Source organism: Bos javanicus, chromosome 9, assembly GCF_032452875.1.
Source record: "Bos javanicus breed banteng chromosome 9, ARS-OSU_banteng_1.0, whole genome shotgun sequence".
Lineage (NCBI taxonomy): Eukaryota > Metazoa > Chordata > Mammalia > Artiodactyla > Bovidae > Bos > Bos javanicus.
In genome coordinates this window covers 60,217,494-60,234,890 of record NC_083876.1, presented here as the reverse complement: position 1 = coordinate 60,234,890, position 17,397 = coordinate 60,217,494, and the positions used below count along the sequence as shown (strand labels likewise).

The window sequence follows — 17,397 nt, the reverse complement described above, 5'->3', positions numbered from 1 at the left end:
TGGGAGCCTACTAAGATCACTTACTGAATTTGGTCCCACTTAATTTTCTTTGACTCCATCATTTTGTCTTTAATGGTAGTGACACTTTTGAAAAGTTCAGGCCAGCTGTCTTGAAGAATGTCTCACAGAGGATGTCCAGCCATAAAACTATGTTCCAAAGTTAATCTAATTTATTCTTTTATTGTGTGGTTAGTTAACCAACTTAATATACAGAGTTCATTTTTTCTATTTATTTTAAATTTTAGAGTTTGCTGTTTTTCATCTTTTTTTTGGCCACACTGTGAGGCTTATGGGATCTTAGTTCCCTGACCAGGGATTGAACCCAGGCCCTCGGAGGTGAAAGTGTGAAGTCTTAACCACTGAATCACTGAGGAATTCCCTACTTTTCATCTTTCTGATTAAATTTTAATTTCTTGATTGCATAAAACATTTAAATGGTTCAAAAGTCAATACCAAATAAAAAGATACATTTAGAAAAGCCACTTGCATCTTAAATTCTTTCACTCTGTTTTAGCCCACTTTCCAGAGGTCACCTTTTCATAGTTTTTGTTTATCTTTTCCATTTCTTTTATATTTTATATATGTATGCATTATAAAGACATATCCATATTTCCCCTTGTTTCTTAATCAAAAAGAAGCATACCATATCTAGTGTATGTATGCTTCTGCATCTTGCTTTTGCCTTCTAAAATATATCATGGGAATTATTTCATATCAGCACACGCAGACCTTTTTTTCTTCTATATAGCTGCATAGTATGCAGTTGCATGGTTGTACATACATGGATAATCCTGCATACATGCTGTTTTGTTACTCATAAAAACCTATTTTTTAAAAGCTGAAGGATAATTGCTTTACAGTATTGTGTTGATTTCTACCAAACATCATCATGATAAACCCATTCTTTTTTAGTGGGTCTTTATGGACTGAATTGTGTCTCCTCAAATTCATATGCTTAAATCCTCATCACCAGATAATCATATTTAGAGACAGGTCCTTTCAGGAGGTAATTAAAGATTAAATGGGCCGCAAGGGTGAGGCCTTGAGCTAACAGAACTGGCGTCCTTACATGAAGAGGAAGGGACACCAGTGTTTTCTTTGTGCACAGAGGGAAGTCCATGTGAGAACACAGTGAGAAGGTGGCCATCTGCAAACCAAGGAGGCTTTAGGGTAAACCAAACCTGCAGACACCTCAGTCTTGGACTTCTAGCCTCCAGAACTGTAAGAAAATAAATCTGTTGCTTACGCCACCCATTCTGTGGTATTTTTGTTATGGCAGTCTGAGCAGACTAATACCCAGATACTAGAAGAGTTAAAGAGCTATAGATTTCCCAGGAAAACAAGCTAAAGATTGATTTCAGAGAAAAATCACTTTTTAAAAAAAAGACATTTCTGGAGGCTCCTGGGGAGGAAGTAAGGAAGAATCAGCATTCCACTGACCACAGAGTAGGAAGCAGTTTGCATGAAGTTGTTTTAAACACCAGTGTGAGCCTTACAGGTGCAGGCCCACTGGAGCATCACTTTCTATTTTGGCTCACTCCTGAAATCTCAGTCACACACATGTCAGTTGTCTTCTTGCAGACTTCGGGCATGAAGGAGGGAAACCATCTCATTATTGCAGGGCCCTCGGGGGTTCAGGCTTTCAAGGATCCGGGGATGGCCTTATGGTGTCTTCTTTGAACAAAGCCCGGCTGAGGATGGAAGTAGCTTCTTTTACTTTTGGTTTGTTTATTTATGTGCTTGCTCTAGGTCTCTGTTGTTGCAGTGGACTTTTTCTAGTAGTACGCGGGCTTCTCATTGTGGTGGCTTCTCTTGGTGTGGAGCACAGACTTTAGGTGTGGGCTTCAGCAGTTGCAGCATATGGGCTCAGTAGTTACGGCTTGCAGACTCTAGAGCACAGGCTCAGTAGTTATGGCGCACGGGCTTAGTTACTCCTCAGCACGTGGAATCTTCACAGACCAGGGATCGAACCCATGTCCCAGCCTTGGCAGGCAGGTTCTTATCCTTCAAAGTTGCACAAGATTTGACTAGACAGTGAGAATTTCCTTCTCTATCTGGAGATGCAGAAGGTCAGAGTCTTGGAAAACATCTGCGCTATTTTCACTGAAAATAACACTAGTAATTTCCAGAGGAGTAACTCTAGAGAATATACAGGAAGGAAGAGCATCTGTAAGTTTCAATGATCACACTAAATTGAAATATGAAAAAAGGCCTTAAACTTTTAATAAGAAGGAACTAGAAGAAATCTATTCCCTTTACCGCTTTGGGGGTTAATTTTCATTTCACCAATGAGACTGTGAGTGCAAGTGTGGTTTGGTCCAAGTTAAGGACTCTAGTCTCTTAGTCAGGAGCATGGAGGGCCCTGAGCTGGAAGGAAGGGACCAGGAGCACTGGTGCTTCTAGAAAGAAACCTGATGGGGTCACAGAACTTGTGAAATCACACATTAATACTATACTGCAGAGTTGTACATTTTCCAGCATTATGCTCCACACTCCACTTGATCTTCATTCCCTCCTTCCTTTCTATCCACTGAACTGTTCAAATAACCTTTTTATTATCGCAGAAATGTAACAATGTATGCTGTAGGAAATTGGAAATTCAGAGAAGCAAAACAAAACCCATCATGTTCCCACCATTCACAGGTCACCACTCTTAACACTTTAGCACATGTACTTTGTCTCCTTTATACACACACACACACACACACACTCTTACAGTTTATATTTTTTAACCAAACTAAGATCACACTGGGCCTATTGTTTCTCAGTCTGCCTTTTCCAATTATTACCAACTTTCCATTTCAGGGAAATTTCCTCTAATATCCAGACCACATTTGAATTTCTACAATTTCCCCCCAAAGGTTCTCTATAACTGGTTTATCCAAATGAGTAACCACTCCAGGACCATATTCTGCATCTGGTTTTTAAATCCCTTAACTCTTGTTTAATTTAGCATAGTCCCACTTTTATGACACTGACTCATTGAAGAAATCAGGTCATTTGTCCTGCAGAATGTCCCACCTTCTAGATTTGCCCCATTGCTCCCTCAGGCTGTTGTTATGCTTGTTTTTCTAATCATTGGTTTTCCTCTAACCGGAAATTATATCTCAAGGTTTTATGAGGTCAAGTTGCACACAGAACACATCATTGGGAAGGGTGTGTATTTCATGGATATCATCAGAAGACATCTAACACCAAGGTGACTCACTAAGAGTGATGCTCAGACTGATTCCTGCCTGGGTTTGTGTGTAGACAGTGTGTGTGTTGTTACTTTGTATCTTGTTGTGTTGCTTAGCTACTGTACTAATGTCCGCCAAACATTCATCATAATGGCTTTAACCATAAGTGAACACCTTTTCTGAATTTGTTCCTAACACTTTAAAATACGTGGCACTGGATTACAAACGCCCTTGAGGTATTTCTAGAGGCTCTGTCCTCCAGAAATTCAGTACAGTAAGTCCCCTACATACAAAATTTCAAGTGTGAACTTTCAAAGATGTGAATATACGTCTGGTTCCAGCAAGGAACCAGAATCTGTGCCATCAACATCAGACGTGAGTGATACTGCAGCTTGCCTTCCATCTCCTATTGCTGACGATCCTTCAGCTCTACCATCTCCCACCTTCTCTCTCTCCTCCCATCAGTAACTCTTCTTGCCTGTTCACTTGACACCAGTCCCTGTATGCTAGCTGATGTACTGTATTCCTGTACTTCTCAAGGTCCTGTACTGTAAAATTAGAAACATTTTCTTTATTTTTTGTGTTTGTTTTTTATGTACAAACTATGTGTGTGAAAAGCATTATAAACCTATTACAGTACAGTACTATATAGCCGATTGTGTTATTTGGGTACCCAGGCTAACTTTGTTGGACTTACAAACAAGTTGGACTTATGAACACACTCTCAAACAGAACTCATTCGTATGTATCTTCTTGTAGGTCCCTGCATCCATCTGTGCTATGTAAGGTGTGATGATCACAATATCCCCTGGGAGGCACACTCCCTAAAAGGTCATTTAGGGAGCTCCTCCATAGGTACCTGCAGTCCAATAAACTGTTGAGGCTTAACTATTTGGCAAATAAACGAAGATAAACTTAAAATCAGTCACTAAGAAGACTGTTCTTAGTGGAGGAACCAGCAATGAGAGTTTCAGTGTAGGAGTTCAGTCTTAGCCCTTGCCCTTTTTTCTCTTCTCTTTTCTCAGCTGCTGCTGCTGTTCAGTTGCTCAGTTGTGTCCGACTCTTTTCGACCCCATGAACTATAGCCCTCCAGTCTACTCTGTCCATGGGATTCTCCAGGTAAGAATACTGGAGCAGGTAGAATACTGGAGTGGGTTGCCATTTCCTTCTTCAGGGGATCTTCCTGAACCAGGGATTGAACTTGAGTCTCCTGCTTGGCAGGCAGATTCTTTACTGCTAAGCCACCAGGGAAGCCATCTCTTTTCTCAGAGGGGTCAGCAATTCCCAGTTGTCTCAGCCATGCCCTGTGGGCCTGTGTTCCTCATATCCGTATCATCAGCTGTGCACTCTTGGTGCCTTGTGAACATATGAAGTGCCATAGACAGACACGAAGGCTGGACAGCTTCTCTCTCCACTGATGAATCCCATGCTCGGTTTTCGGGACCTCTCAGCTCACCACCAGGCACAAACCATTGTCAGTTCATGTTGGGACCAGGTGAGCCTCCTGACTGTGCCCTTTGTCTGGAGTAGTTTATGAACCCATCCATCCAACATTCCACTGCTAGACAGCTATTCCTTAAATTTCTTTTTATCATGTTCCATTTGGGCTCACTTGTTGGCTCACAACTATTGGCTACTCAATCAAGATTAAATTCTTTGTCTAAACTTTATTCTTTCATAGAAGGCCCCATGGAATCTGACCCTATTTTGAATTACTTCTCCAAACCTACCCTTTGTGCTAATCAGAGATGACTCCTCAAGGCCCTGTTACTGCCTCTTTTGGGACCTTTGTAGCATCAGCATCCTTTCCTGAAGGATTTCTCTCTTCTCATTCCCTGAGAAAGTCTGATCAATTCTGTGAGAGCTGGTTTTAGGAGATGGAAGGAAAATGCTATCCCACCATCCCATCGGAACCTCAGCAGCAAAAACAACGGCTAACACGTGGCCTGGCATCTACAACAAATGTTTTTGAATTGTTCACACCTTCTGATTTCTATGGTTTGCCTTGATTATTCAATTATTAATATACTGTAAGCTCTTTGGAGGAGATGGTCTTATTTGATATTTCCAAGTTAAGGCCCCCAAGTCCATTCCTCTTTTTCTATGAAGTACTGTCCTTAAGCCATCTTAAAGGCTTAAAGGACCCATTTGTCCTTTAAACACACACACACATCTCTGGAGGTGATTCTGTGTTTGCTTCTACCCTACCCCAGTGTCCAGCATCTTGCACTATTATAAAAATTTCCTTGAAAAGAGCTGAGATCCTCTACATGTAGCCAGGATACTATTTCTTCTGCTGGCGAGTAAGAACATCTGGTCAACGTCTACCGAAATAGCCTCAAACAGGAGGCAAGGAGAGACTGTTGAACAGAAAAGGAAAGGTCATCTCATCTCGCCCCATGAATATCCTACAAATCTGAAGGATTTAAGTCACCTGCCACCCAAATCCCCAGAGTTACAAAAGGTGTGCTTCAAACATCTTCTCTTAGAACCCTGCATATTTTTTAACCTGAATCTTGGAAGTCCAGATTTTTAATCTTCCCACCTTCCTAGTTGTAGGGTACCACTTAATTCCTGGGACACAACAGCTCTGCTTGGCAGAAAGAATATTCTCACATAGTCTAGGGTATTCCTTGGGAGGAAGAATGACAGCGAATGCGACGATGTCTCACGTGGCACAAGACTCTTATCATTACAGAGCGAGACCCTTGAGGATCCTCTCTCTCAGCAGACATTTTCCTGGTCTTTTAGGAACTTCCCCGTTTTCCCCACCCTTCTCTTTTAGTAAGTAATAAACTAAGAGTAGTAGATACGTTGTGAGAAGTCAGAGGGTAAGTAACTCCATCTGAACCTGTGCCATTCTGCACAGCTTGGCACTCGTGTATGCGGCCGCACTCTCCGAGACCTGCTCTATTTTCCCTATTTCTGGTCACTGATGCTACCTCTGCAAATAGCATCATCCCTATACTACTTCTAGGAATAATAACCTGTCATTCGGTTTTGCATCTGGAGAAATAAAAAAAATAAACAAACCAAGAGAACAAAAATGGAGACTCAGAAATAAAGAATCGGGAAAAAATGAGTAGCGATGACATTTATTTAATACTCTTCTCTATACAGCAGAAGACAAAATGATATCATTACTTCAACAAGCTGGAGGCCTGTAATTGTGACCTCGTATCCTTCCTTTGATTTCCTTCTAAACTCAGGAATCTTTTGCTGGCTAAATCCCAGCCTTTTTTTTTTTTTTTCCCCATCCCCGGGCCAACTTTTTGGCTTGCTTGGGAACAGCTGCCAGTTCTCTGTGCTGCCAATCAGTCAAGAAACGTGCTCACATTGAGAGCCTGGCTCCATCCCACCCAGGGTGCTGAACGCTCTCACTTTTTCACACACAGCCTTTGCCAGGCTGCACACAGAAGTCCAGCTCAGACAGGAAAGCTCACTGCATCATCAGTGAGCTCGGAAGAGGTGCCAATGTCAGTGAGAGAGACTGTCAACATACTTGAGGAGTCGATGGCACAATGAAAGATTTTACTATTCGTACCAAGTAAATGAAAAAAAGAACACTTCTGAAGTATCAGGAAACCAAAAGTGCCATTGTTTACTTGCTCCCTGAAAGCAAAACCAATCTACTCCTTTGTCTGGTCTGTGATTTGGTTAAGAACCCAAACAAACAAGAAAAGAAACAGAAAGGTATTTACTGATGAATGCCAACAACTATTTTGCTGTCTTTGTGTTTCTAAGAACAGCCTTTTCTACTGAAAACCACACACCACTACAACGCCTGGATATGCTCCCTTTTATTCAGGAATTTTCTGAATCAATTTCCTGGTTGACAACTCGTCCAACCAAGATTCCAGGTGTTCTCACCATAAGAAGGGTTCCTTTCCAAAGTTGTCTGCTTGTATAGAACACCTCCAGAAATGTCACGGACACTCTGACAATAGAGCCGAAACCTGAAGACGTGTGGGGACATTCCAAGTTTCTGAATGGAATGTGAATCCATTAAAATGATTAGGTAATTTTACTGATATCCTCCCATTTGTGCCAAGTGGTAGAGCTGCCAAAGAAAAGACAAAATCAAAACCGATTCTTGGATTCCAACTCTGAGTATTTTGGTGTGGAAACTGTATTTTCTTGTAACTCATTTAAAAAACACACCATGCTTTCACTGTTTAATTGCAATCTCAGTTTTCAGGAAGCAACGAGAAATGAGATCTATAATCAATGTTTCTCTCCTGTTCGGCTTTCAGTCTAAATGGTCCTGCGCTTTTATTGGCAAAGGAGGGCAGGTAATAACAGTGAACAAGAAACCTATTCTAAGAAGCACTGGCTCAAGTGAAGTACCACTACACCATGAGTGACTCAACCCTGTACTCAAGAGTGATTACTCTACATCGATAAAGCCATGCTAATTGGACAATGGCTTGCTGCCAGCTCGTGTTGGCATGACGTAAAATACCCCTGGCTGACGGCTATTATGTCTATCACACCTTTTTTTTTTTTGAGGGTAAGCTGGATGGGAAGTGGAAATAATTTTGAAAAAACCGTCCCAAGTGCTATTTAACTTATCATGAATTAAAAGTTTAATTAAGTATCCTGTTAAAGGCCTGGGTTCTATGATTAAATATGAGAAAAATAATACTTCTGATTCCTGATCAAGTGAAGAACTTTATAGCTCTGAACTCTTGTCTTTAAAGCTAATACTAATTTTAATTGAAATAGCTAAGAGATTCCATAACAGGGCAAAGAAAGAAATGTACCGGATGTTTAATTCATATAAAGAGAAGAGTTTTAAAATGAATAGATACACTGGAAACTACTTCTACAAAATTTAATTCAAACAACTTTACTGTCAAAGGTTTTATAAATGGACCTATTTTAAAATGTTGATGACCGTTTTCATCCTACATTATACAGGAGGAAATAGGTATAGTCAAAGAAAGTCTTAAAACTGGCTTTGAAATCAGGTCACTTAAAAATAATTCTTAGACAGGTCTTAGTTTTTTGTCTACTTAACTCCTTCTACTATGCCAAAAGAGGAACACATCTCTGCTTAAAGTTCTTTAAATAGGACTTACTGGCCTCAGGATTTAGAAAATGTAAGAGGTTTGGAAATAGCTTATCTATTTCAGTTTTAAAATTAGCTATTGCTGTGGCTATTTTCACCCCAGATTTCCTTCCCTCTGTGGCAGTGCCACTAAGCAGCCTTCAGAGATGGAATCACAATAGTATTAGCACCCCATTTTCTGCCTTTGCTTTTATTGTACCCCCATCGGAGATGGAGGCCCAGATTTCAGGGCTGGAAGTCACCTCTGTGTAACTATAAATATGTTCTGCCTTCAGGCAGTTCAAAATTATCAGCATGATTCTAGGACTTGAAAACTTCTTACTTGCCAGCAAGTAGTTACCTGGGATATTTTGACTTATTATTTATTCGCTTTTTTTTTCATCTGCTGCCAAGTCTCACTAATGCAACTTGGAAAATTGCACCACAGCTTTTAATGAGGACCCTGAGGTAAGAGTCATTTCATCAGAGAAGGTTGTGCTTTCCTTCTAGGGGAATAATAACATCTACTGTCTATATAGCACCATCCTTCCAAGAAGTTTAACTTATCACATTTCATTAATCTGAAGAGCAGACTTGAAAGGCAAACTGTTGCCCAGTATTGTTATTCCCTGCGTATGCAGGGAGTAACATGGATATTGAGGTCATTAAATGAAAATAATTTTTTTCAAGATACTTCTGAAATGGTTATAGAGTAGTGATCATGTACATTTTCTACAAGCTGTCTGTGTTCTAGGTTATCAAATAGCCCAGGGGTTCTACAGCTCTTGAGCTGTCATCTGTGAACTCTCGTAAGACCATCTCCAAAAGGTCAGGGAGGATTTACAAAGAGAAGAGAAGTGGGCTCACATCTCTTCTGAAGCCGAATGATTCTCTCCTTTCCAGACCAATCTGCCTCCCATCTCCCTGGTCTTTCCCTACCTCTCAATCCAAACATCTTGCCTCTCTTTCTGACTTACAGGATTTTTTTTCCTCTCCCTCTGGTAGGAACCTAGAAAAATTCAAAGACCATCAACTTGTCGCGTAGGCTAGGTAGCCAGGGATCATCCAGTTCAACTCCATTATTTTTGAAGGATGAACCTTGCTAAGTTGAGTATTCCCACTTGCTCAGGAGATCCTACCCCCTTTCAAGTCCTCAAGAGCAACTCTTTTAGGGACTAGTCTTGTGTCTCCCATATCAGCAAGTTTTCTCTCTCTTTTGGAACTTTCCCATCCACCCAAGTATGAGTCAGGATGAGCTCTGCTGTGCAAACACACACACACTAAGTCTTAATGCCTTAACATACAAGTTAATTCCTCATTCATGTCACAGTCCAATTTGAGTCAGATGGCTCTCCTCCAACAGTGACTCAAGAATCTAGGTTGTGGAAAAAAAAAAAAAAGAATCTAGGTTGTGGTTCCACCATCTAGGAGTTCTCTGACACCAGTTCAATGGATACAAAAGAACATGAAGAGCTCAGGCTTACTCTTAACTGCCTCAGGCTAGAAGTGACATGTGACTTCCTCTCACCTTTTACTGGCTGGATCTAGTTACCCAGCACACCTGACGGTGAATGTGGTCTTCCTGTGTGTGCAGGAAAGAGAGGAAAATTGGATATGAGTGAGTATTGATAATCTTTATCTTCAGGGGCAAGTGTGCTGGAATTTCTCCCTACTGAAAACAAAAGCCCAAAGAAAACCTCTTGTGACTCTATTTCCCTCCAGTTTCTGGCTCACCTCTCTACTTGTTTTAAATCAAAGGCTTAAAAAAAAACATAGCCTACATGAGCTTCTTCAAATACTTTTCTTCTTCTCTCTAGAACAGAACCCAACTGGTTTTTGTTTCTATTGCTTTCCCAAGCGCTCAACGAAATCATGAACGGCTTCCAAATTACTGGATGGTCAATTTTCAGCCTTCACCTTAGCTCACTATCAACTTCATCTGACATAGTTGATCACTCTCTCCACCTTGAAATACTTTCATTACCTGGCTTCTGACACACTACACTTTTTTTTTTTTTTTGCTTTTCTATTTCAATAGCTGCTCTTTCTTGGTTTACCCTATCGCCTCCTCTTTTTCTCTCTGACCTCTTAGTTCTGGAAAGACTCAAGAATCAATCCTAAGACCACTCTCTTTTTTTTTTTTCCTATCTATACTTACTCATTTGGCATTTGTATGTGGTCTTGGGACTTTCAATATCCCCAATACTCTGGTATTAAAATTCTATCTCCGGGCTAGATTTCGCCCATGAATCTCAGTCATGTATAACCTTATTGTGTAGCAGACAACTGTGGAAAGGGCTTCCCTGGTGGCTCAGATGGTAAAGAATCTGCCTGCAATGCAAGAGATCGGGTTAGATCCTTGGGTAGGGAAGATCCTGTGAATAAGGAAATGGCAACCCACTCCAGTATTCTTGCCTGGAGAATCCCATGGACAGAGGAGTCTGGCGGGCTACAGTCCATGAGGTCTCAAAGAGTAGGACATGTGTATGTCCTTGCTGTGTAGCAGACAACTCTACCTAGATGTTAATAAGCTTCTCAGACCTAATATGTACAAAACAGAACTCCTAATCCTGCCCCCACACCATCTGAAACCTATTTCCTTCAGGCTTTCACCAATCTCAGGTAATGGCAACTTCATCCTCCCAACTACCCAAACCTTGGAGTTATCCTTAACTCTTTCTCTTTCAGCTTGTATTTAATCTACAGAATAATCCCATAAGCTCTACCTTCAAAATATTACCAGAGGGACTTCCCTGGTGGTCCAGTGGTTAGGACCCCATGCTTCTACTGCATGGGACCGAGGTTTGATCCCTGGTCAGAGACAGAAGATCCCTCAAGCTGCGCAGCCAAACAAACAGATGTTTGCAAACTTAAAAAAAAAATATTACCGGAATCTAATACTGATCACCACTCCACTGCTATCGCCCTGGCCGGGGCTTTCATGTCAGGCCTGGTTTGCTGCCTCAGCATCTTCAATGCTTTCCTTGCTATGCCCTTGTCCTCTTTCAATTCATCCTCACCCAGCAGTCAAAGTTATCTTTTCCTGTGAAACCCTCCACTGGCCTCCCAGCTCATTCCAAGGACAGGTAATGCGCCCTGCTTGTCCCTGATTCTTCTCTGCTGCGCCACCTTCCACGTACCCTTTGTTCATGTTGCTGCTGCTGCTGCTAAGTCGCTTCAGTCATGTCTGACCCTGTGCAACCCCAGAGACGGCAGCCCACCAGGCTCCCCCATCCCTGAGATTCTCCAGGCAAAAACACTGCAGTGGGTTGCCATTTCCTTCTCCAAAGCATGAAAGTGAACAGTAAAAGTGAAGTTGCTCAGTCGTGTCCGACTCTTAGCGACCCCATGGACTGCAGCCTTACCAGGCTCCTCCGCCCATGGGGTTTTCCAGGCAAGAGTACTGGAGTGGGGTGCCATTGTGTTGCTGCTGTGTGTCAAACAGGCCAGGCCGTTCTAGCCCCAGGGCCTCTTCCTTGCCATTCCTCCCACCTGGATCACTCTTCCTCCACAGGTCAGCACGGCTGTCTCCCTCACCTTTTTCAGGCGTTTATACAAAAATCACCCCCCAGGGACTTCCCTGGTGGTCCAGTGGTTAAGAATCCACCTTCCAAGGCAGTAGACACAGGTTCGATTTCTGGTCAGAGAAGGTCCCACATGCCTCGCAGTGACTAAGCCCAGGGCGCCACAACTGAGAGAGAAGTGTTAGCATCGCAGCTAAGATCCCATGTGCTCCCACAAACTGCAACTAAGACCCAATGCGGCCAAATATAAAATAAATAAATACGTTTTAAAAAAGTCATCCTTCCATCAGGCCTTTCCTGACCACCCTATTTAGAATGGCAATATCTGAACCCTGATGATCCTTAACCCCCTTCCCTGTTTTACTTTCCTCAGTGGCATCTAACAAAGTCCATGTTGCATTTATTTATTTTCTCTCTCCTTCTCCCTTACTGGAATATCAGCTCTGTTGTGTTTACTAGGTTCATCCAGCACCTAGAACGCTGTCTCCTGGTACAGCCTTTGATTTACATCTATAGGATGAATGAATAAATGAATGAATGAGTGAGGAAACAGAAGCTCACGGAGGTTGACTGACCTGCTCAAGACCCCATGTGCAGTTAGTGCCAACGTCCTGATTGTGGTTTTCCCAGCCCCTCATGGTTGATGCTCCTCAGTTCCTAAAACTGGCCTACTCTACCTGAGAGGTTTGTCTAGGCGATAGATGAGGGGATGCCAAAGGGCTGGCTCTGTGCTTCGGGGTGGGGGAGCGCTTTGCGTTTCTTGGTCAGGCCACGTTCTAGAGACCTCCCCCACCCCCGCAAGAATCACTCTCGGGCTCAGAACGCTGTGGGCATCCTATGCTCATCCAGCACGGAGCACTTTCTGTAGTATGACATCCTGAAAGCACTGTCCAAAGATAATCATGCCTGTCTTATTGCTTCTTTAAAAAACTGGGCCTAAGCCATTCCAGGAACATTAAGGGCTTTCATTACTGCTAAAAACTTTCAGACAAGACGATTCCATCATTTCCCTGCTGGCTTCTGGGCCCAGCAGCACTACACAGGGACATTCTTTCCTGCACCCTGTGGTGGAGACTTCATAACAAATGCCATTTTTTCCAGAACCCTTTTGGGTCAGTTTTCCCTATTGTTTAGCACTATCAAAACAAGATCTGTCACAAAACATTGGGAGGGAGAGAGAGAGTGAAAGATACAGGAAAAGCAAAAGATAGAGACAGTGAGTGAGCAGAAGTCTGAAATATATTGACACTTATGAAAACCTAAGGTCCGCCTGAAGGGGCCATACGTACGTCCATCTACCCTACAGCCATTCCCTGGGTGAACCTTCCCCTTCTCTGGAGAGAGAGAACCTGGGAAACAAGCCCAGAGAAAGGTACCAGAGCCTTGGCAATAACCTCTCTCCATCCTGTTTGTTTGTTTATCGATGGCAAATGAGAACTGGATATATTTAAGGTATACAATGTGATGTTTTGATATATGTGTACACTGTGAAATGATTACCACTAAAAACAAATGAACGAATCTGTCACCTCCCATAGCTATCTTTTATTTTTGGGTGTGTGGTGAGAACTCTTGAGATCTACTCTCTTGGTTAATTTTAAGCATACCATATACTATTATTAGCTACAGCCACCATGCTTTACATTAGGTCTCTAGAACTTATTCATCTTATAACCGAAAGTTTGTACCCTTTGATCACTATCTCTCCTTTGGCCCTGCCCCTCAGCTTCTGGTAACCACCGTTTTATTCTGTTACTATGAGTTTGACTTTTTTCCTTAGATGCCACAAATAAGTGAGAATATGCAATATTTGTCTTTCTCGGTATGGCTTATTTCACTTAATATAATGTCCTCCATGTTTATCCATGTTGCCACAAACATTTGTTTTTTAAGGCTAGATAATATTCTCTTATGTGTATGTATGTGTGTATTTACATACAGGCCTCATCTTCTTTATCCATCATCTGTTGACAGACACTTAGGTTGCTTCCAGATTTTGGCTGCTGTGAATCATGCTGCAGTGAACATGGGAGTGCATATAGCTCTTTGAGATAGTGATTTCATTTCCTTTGGATATAGACTCAGAAGTGGGACTGCTGGATTGCATGGTAGTTCTACTATTTTTAACTTTTTGAGGCACCTCCATACTATTTTCCACAATGGCTCTACTAATTTACATTCCCACGACAGTGCACAAAGGTTTCCCTTTCTCCACATCCTTGCCAACATAGCAAGAACGGCCTAGCCATGCTTGGCCCATCAACCACTTTCTCTTCATCTCTTAACTCGAAATACGCTTACTATTATACATCAGATGATCTGTTTCGTTGTTGAATGAAAGCACTAAGGACAACGCCTTATCCCCTAGTCTTTGCTAACTAGGGGATGCTAACACACATTCCTGGATGTGCTTTGCAATGAGGAGCCAACACTCAAGTCACACAAATCCTAGGGGCTATCTGTCATTCCATTTTAGGGGAGGAAAAAAAAAGGAAGACAATTTCTTGACTCTTTGACTTCCAGGAGGCCCCTTTCAGTTGAGAGACTACACTGGTCCTGTGGTGGGCTCAACTCTGCAGGTAATGGTGCTGCCCGTCAAGGGTCAGGGTTTGGGGCTAGAATTGCGCAAGTGGACAGCAGCTGCAGGCCGGAGCCGGGTCTGGCCTAAGCCGACTAAGCAGGGCAGTGGGAGGGGTAGCAGTTTGTATCTGGAGATTTCCTAGCCAAAGATGGAGCTTTTGGATTTGGCCATGCAGGTCCATGAGGAGCTCAGTGGCTGGCCGGCCGAGAGCACAGAAGTGAGCTGAGTGAGAACAAGGCTGGGACAAGGGCCAGAAGGTGATCTGACCATGATGGATTATGATGAAGATTTCCAAGGAGCTAATGAAATGCTTTTTCTTACATCATAGGAACCAAATGCCAGTGAGTTCCAGGCAGCTACTTTTCAAGGTAGTGTTTGTGATGTTTATTCACCACTTAATTCAAATTCTATGAAGTCATTCACTGAGCTAAGTAGGACAATGATCTTTGAGACTGCAAGGACCTTGCAGTGTCCACACAGCAAGGAGAGAAAACAATGCCCGGTGCTTGGGGCCACAGGAGGGGCTCTGAGCAGAGGGACAGGCTTTGGAAGGGGGTATCAGAAAAAAATTGCAGACCCATAAAGGAAAATGCCATGGGGGTTTGCTCGCATGCCCATCAGCGAGATGCTTAGAGCTGGGTTACTGACAACATGAATTCACATATCATAGGAAGGGAAAAAAAAAAAAACGTTTAGTTATATCTGAAGGTTTCAGGCGCATAAATAACCAGAACGTTTTAATGATTTGGAAATGCAGATGACACAGGGGCAGAAATCATTTCACATGACTAGAAAGAAGAAAATCAGCATTTAGCAGATTCTCACTTAACTGGAACACAAACAACCGAAAAGTTCCAACAGCAGATTTTTGTGTGACATCTCTACAGTGTGCCTGACTACAGTGCCCAGTGCCAAGGAAATAAGTGATCATCAGGGATTTGATCTAAAAAGAAACTTTTAGGTTAGGATTTACTGCCTTGGCATTGTATTATGATACATAATTTAAGGACTTCAGAATTTTAGGGGTTTTTACAGGTAAGAACCGGGGCTCAGAGAGGTTAAGGGACTAGACGAGGATTACAGAGCTTACTGGGATAGGGGGAGGCCAGGGCTTATAAGGGACAGGGTCCAGGGAGTTTTAAGATATGGTCAGCAGTCATAGAAGAGAGACTAAATTATGTAAAATATGGTTTTCATTTGTAAATATATTTTAAAATCTAACTTTTTAAAAGCAGTGAAAAACATAAATTAGGTGGTTCTCAAACAGATACAGATAGTAAATTAACTGTAAACTCCACCCCCTCCCCAAAACTGTTCTGGATAAGTGGGATTCTTGTTAGATATTTTCAGAGAATTCTAGAGCGAAAGTAAATTCAAAAGGCATTCTTGACACCCGCCCCTCTAGAGACGAAAAAAGAGTCTTACATTTGATGAAGTCCTACCAGTTTAAATGGAGACTTTTATATTTATCCTATCACCTCATGATGGATTAAGTAGCTGCCCATTAACACAGACGAGGACAGTCCAGCTCAGGATCACTAGTCACCAGGCAGCCGCCTCTCCTCGGCCTTGACTTGGCACATAAACGTCCCTCCCGACCCCAGCCCCGATTACAGGGCCTTCAGCTGATTGGCTCTTTGGCATCTGGTACTGGCACCTTTTTAGTTATCCTCTTGCCAGGGGTGTGAGTAACGGAGCCTTTCACATGGGCACATAACAAAGAATATTCATGTGAAACTGCTACGTCACCCTCACTCTGCCAGCTGGCCGCTCTCCTGCTTTGCAGACATTGCTTAACAGGGGACTGGATCTGGTGATCCCTCTGACTCCCTATTTTGTTTTTTTTGGGGGGGGTATAGAGCGACTTTTAAAAGTTGAAGAACAGTTGATTTAAATTGTTTCAGGTGTATAACAAAGTGTTTCAGGTTTATATATAGGAATATATATGTACCTATATTCTTTATCAGATTCTTTTCCATTATAAGTTATTATAAAATATTGAATCTAGCTCCCTGTGCAAATAATGTTGTCTTAAAGTCTATTTTGACTAGTATCAATAAGCTCCCCTAGCTTCCTTGCTGTTTATCTATTTTATATTTTGTATATAGTAGTGTGTATGTTTGTTTCTTAGGTTGAACTTGAATGTCCTTCTGCAGAGCAGGTGCTTGCTTCACCATTGCCTACTTCTTATATAATGAAAGTCATTCAGTCGTGTCCGACTCTTTGTAACCCTAGTCCATGGAATTCTCCAGGCCAGAATACTGGAGTGGGTAGCTGTTGCCTTCAACAGGGCATCTTCCCAACCCAGGGATCAAACCCAGGTCTCCCACATTGCAGGCAGATTCTTTACTGTCTGAGCCACAAGGGAAGCCCACTTTTTATATACAACCTGCTTTATTCATTTATATGATTTCTAGGCCTCTGGAGGCACTGGATTTATGACCTCTGGGACTTAAAGCTAGTTCTACCCATCATTCCCTCAGAGTGACTGGGTCCTTGGTGTCTCCTAGGAGTGATGTGAAGAGCTGCTCTGTGGATCACGGCACAACTCTGGGGCTCTCTTTGTGCAGACTATGGATGTGAGTTGTGCAGTGCACAGCCTGTGCAACTGTCAGTGGCCCTAGTGTTGGTGGTGCATAGGAAACGATTCTGGCCTGAACACAAAGCCTAAGGCTGCTCAGTGTTACTCTTAGTCCCACAAAAATGAAGAGGAGTCAGGATGATGGAAGAAGAGAAACAGCATATGCAGGTCAAAGGGGTGACCAATTTAATGGTCTGTCAGCATGAAGCCCATCTTTTGAGTGCCGGCAGCTCAAACTAGTCAATTGAGTATCATCTCTGGACAGAGCAAGTACATCTACTAGTGTCCCCAAGGTACAGAAGTGACTGGACTCCCCAAAGTAATTAAGAAACCTGAGTAGGGTATTTTCAACAATGGTGAGAAAAGCAGTTTACACTTCTTAGAATCTTACTATATTAACTGTGAAAACGACGGCTTGCTTTTACTTTGCCCCCTGGGCAAGGAAGCTGCTGTGAATGCTTTCATTCTTTTACTCTCAAGGG

The 17,397-nt window shown here is 42.4% G+C and overlaps 1 protein-coding gene across 7 annotated transcripts in view; it reads right to left on the bottom strand.

Moving 5' to 3' along the window:
* The window catches only part of BACH2 (BTB domain and CNC homolog 2), a 398,641-nt gene that overhangs the window by 78,797 nt on the left and 302,447 nt on the right, over nucleotides 1–17,397 (bottom strand). The gene's annotated exons all lie outside the window — the stretch shown is intronic.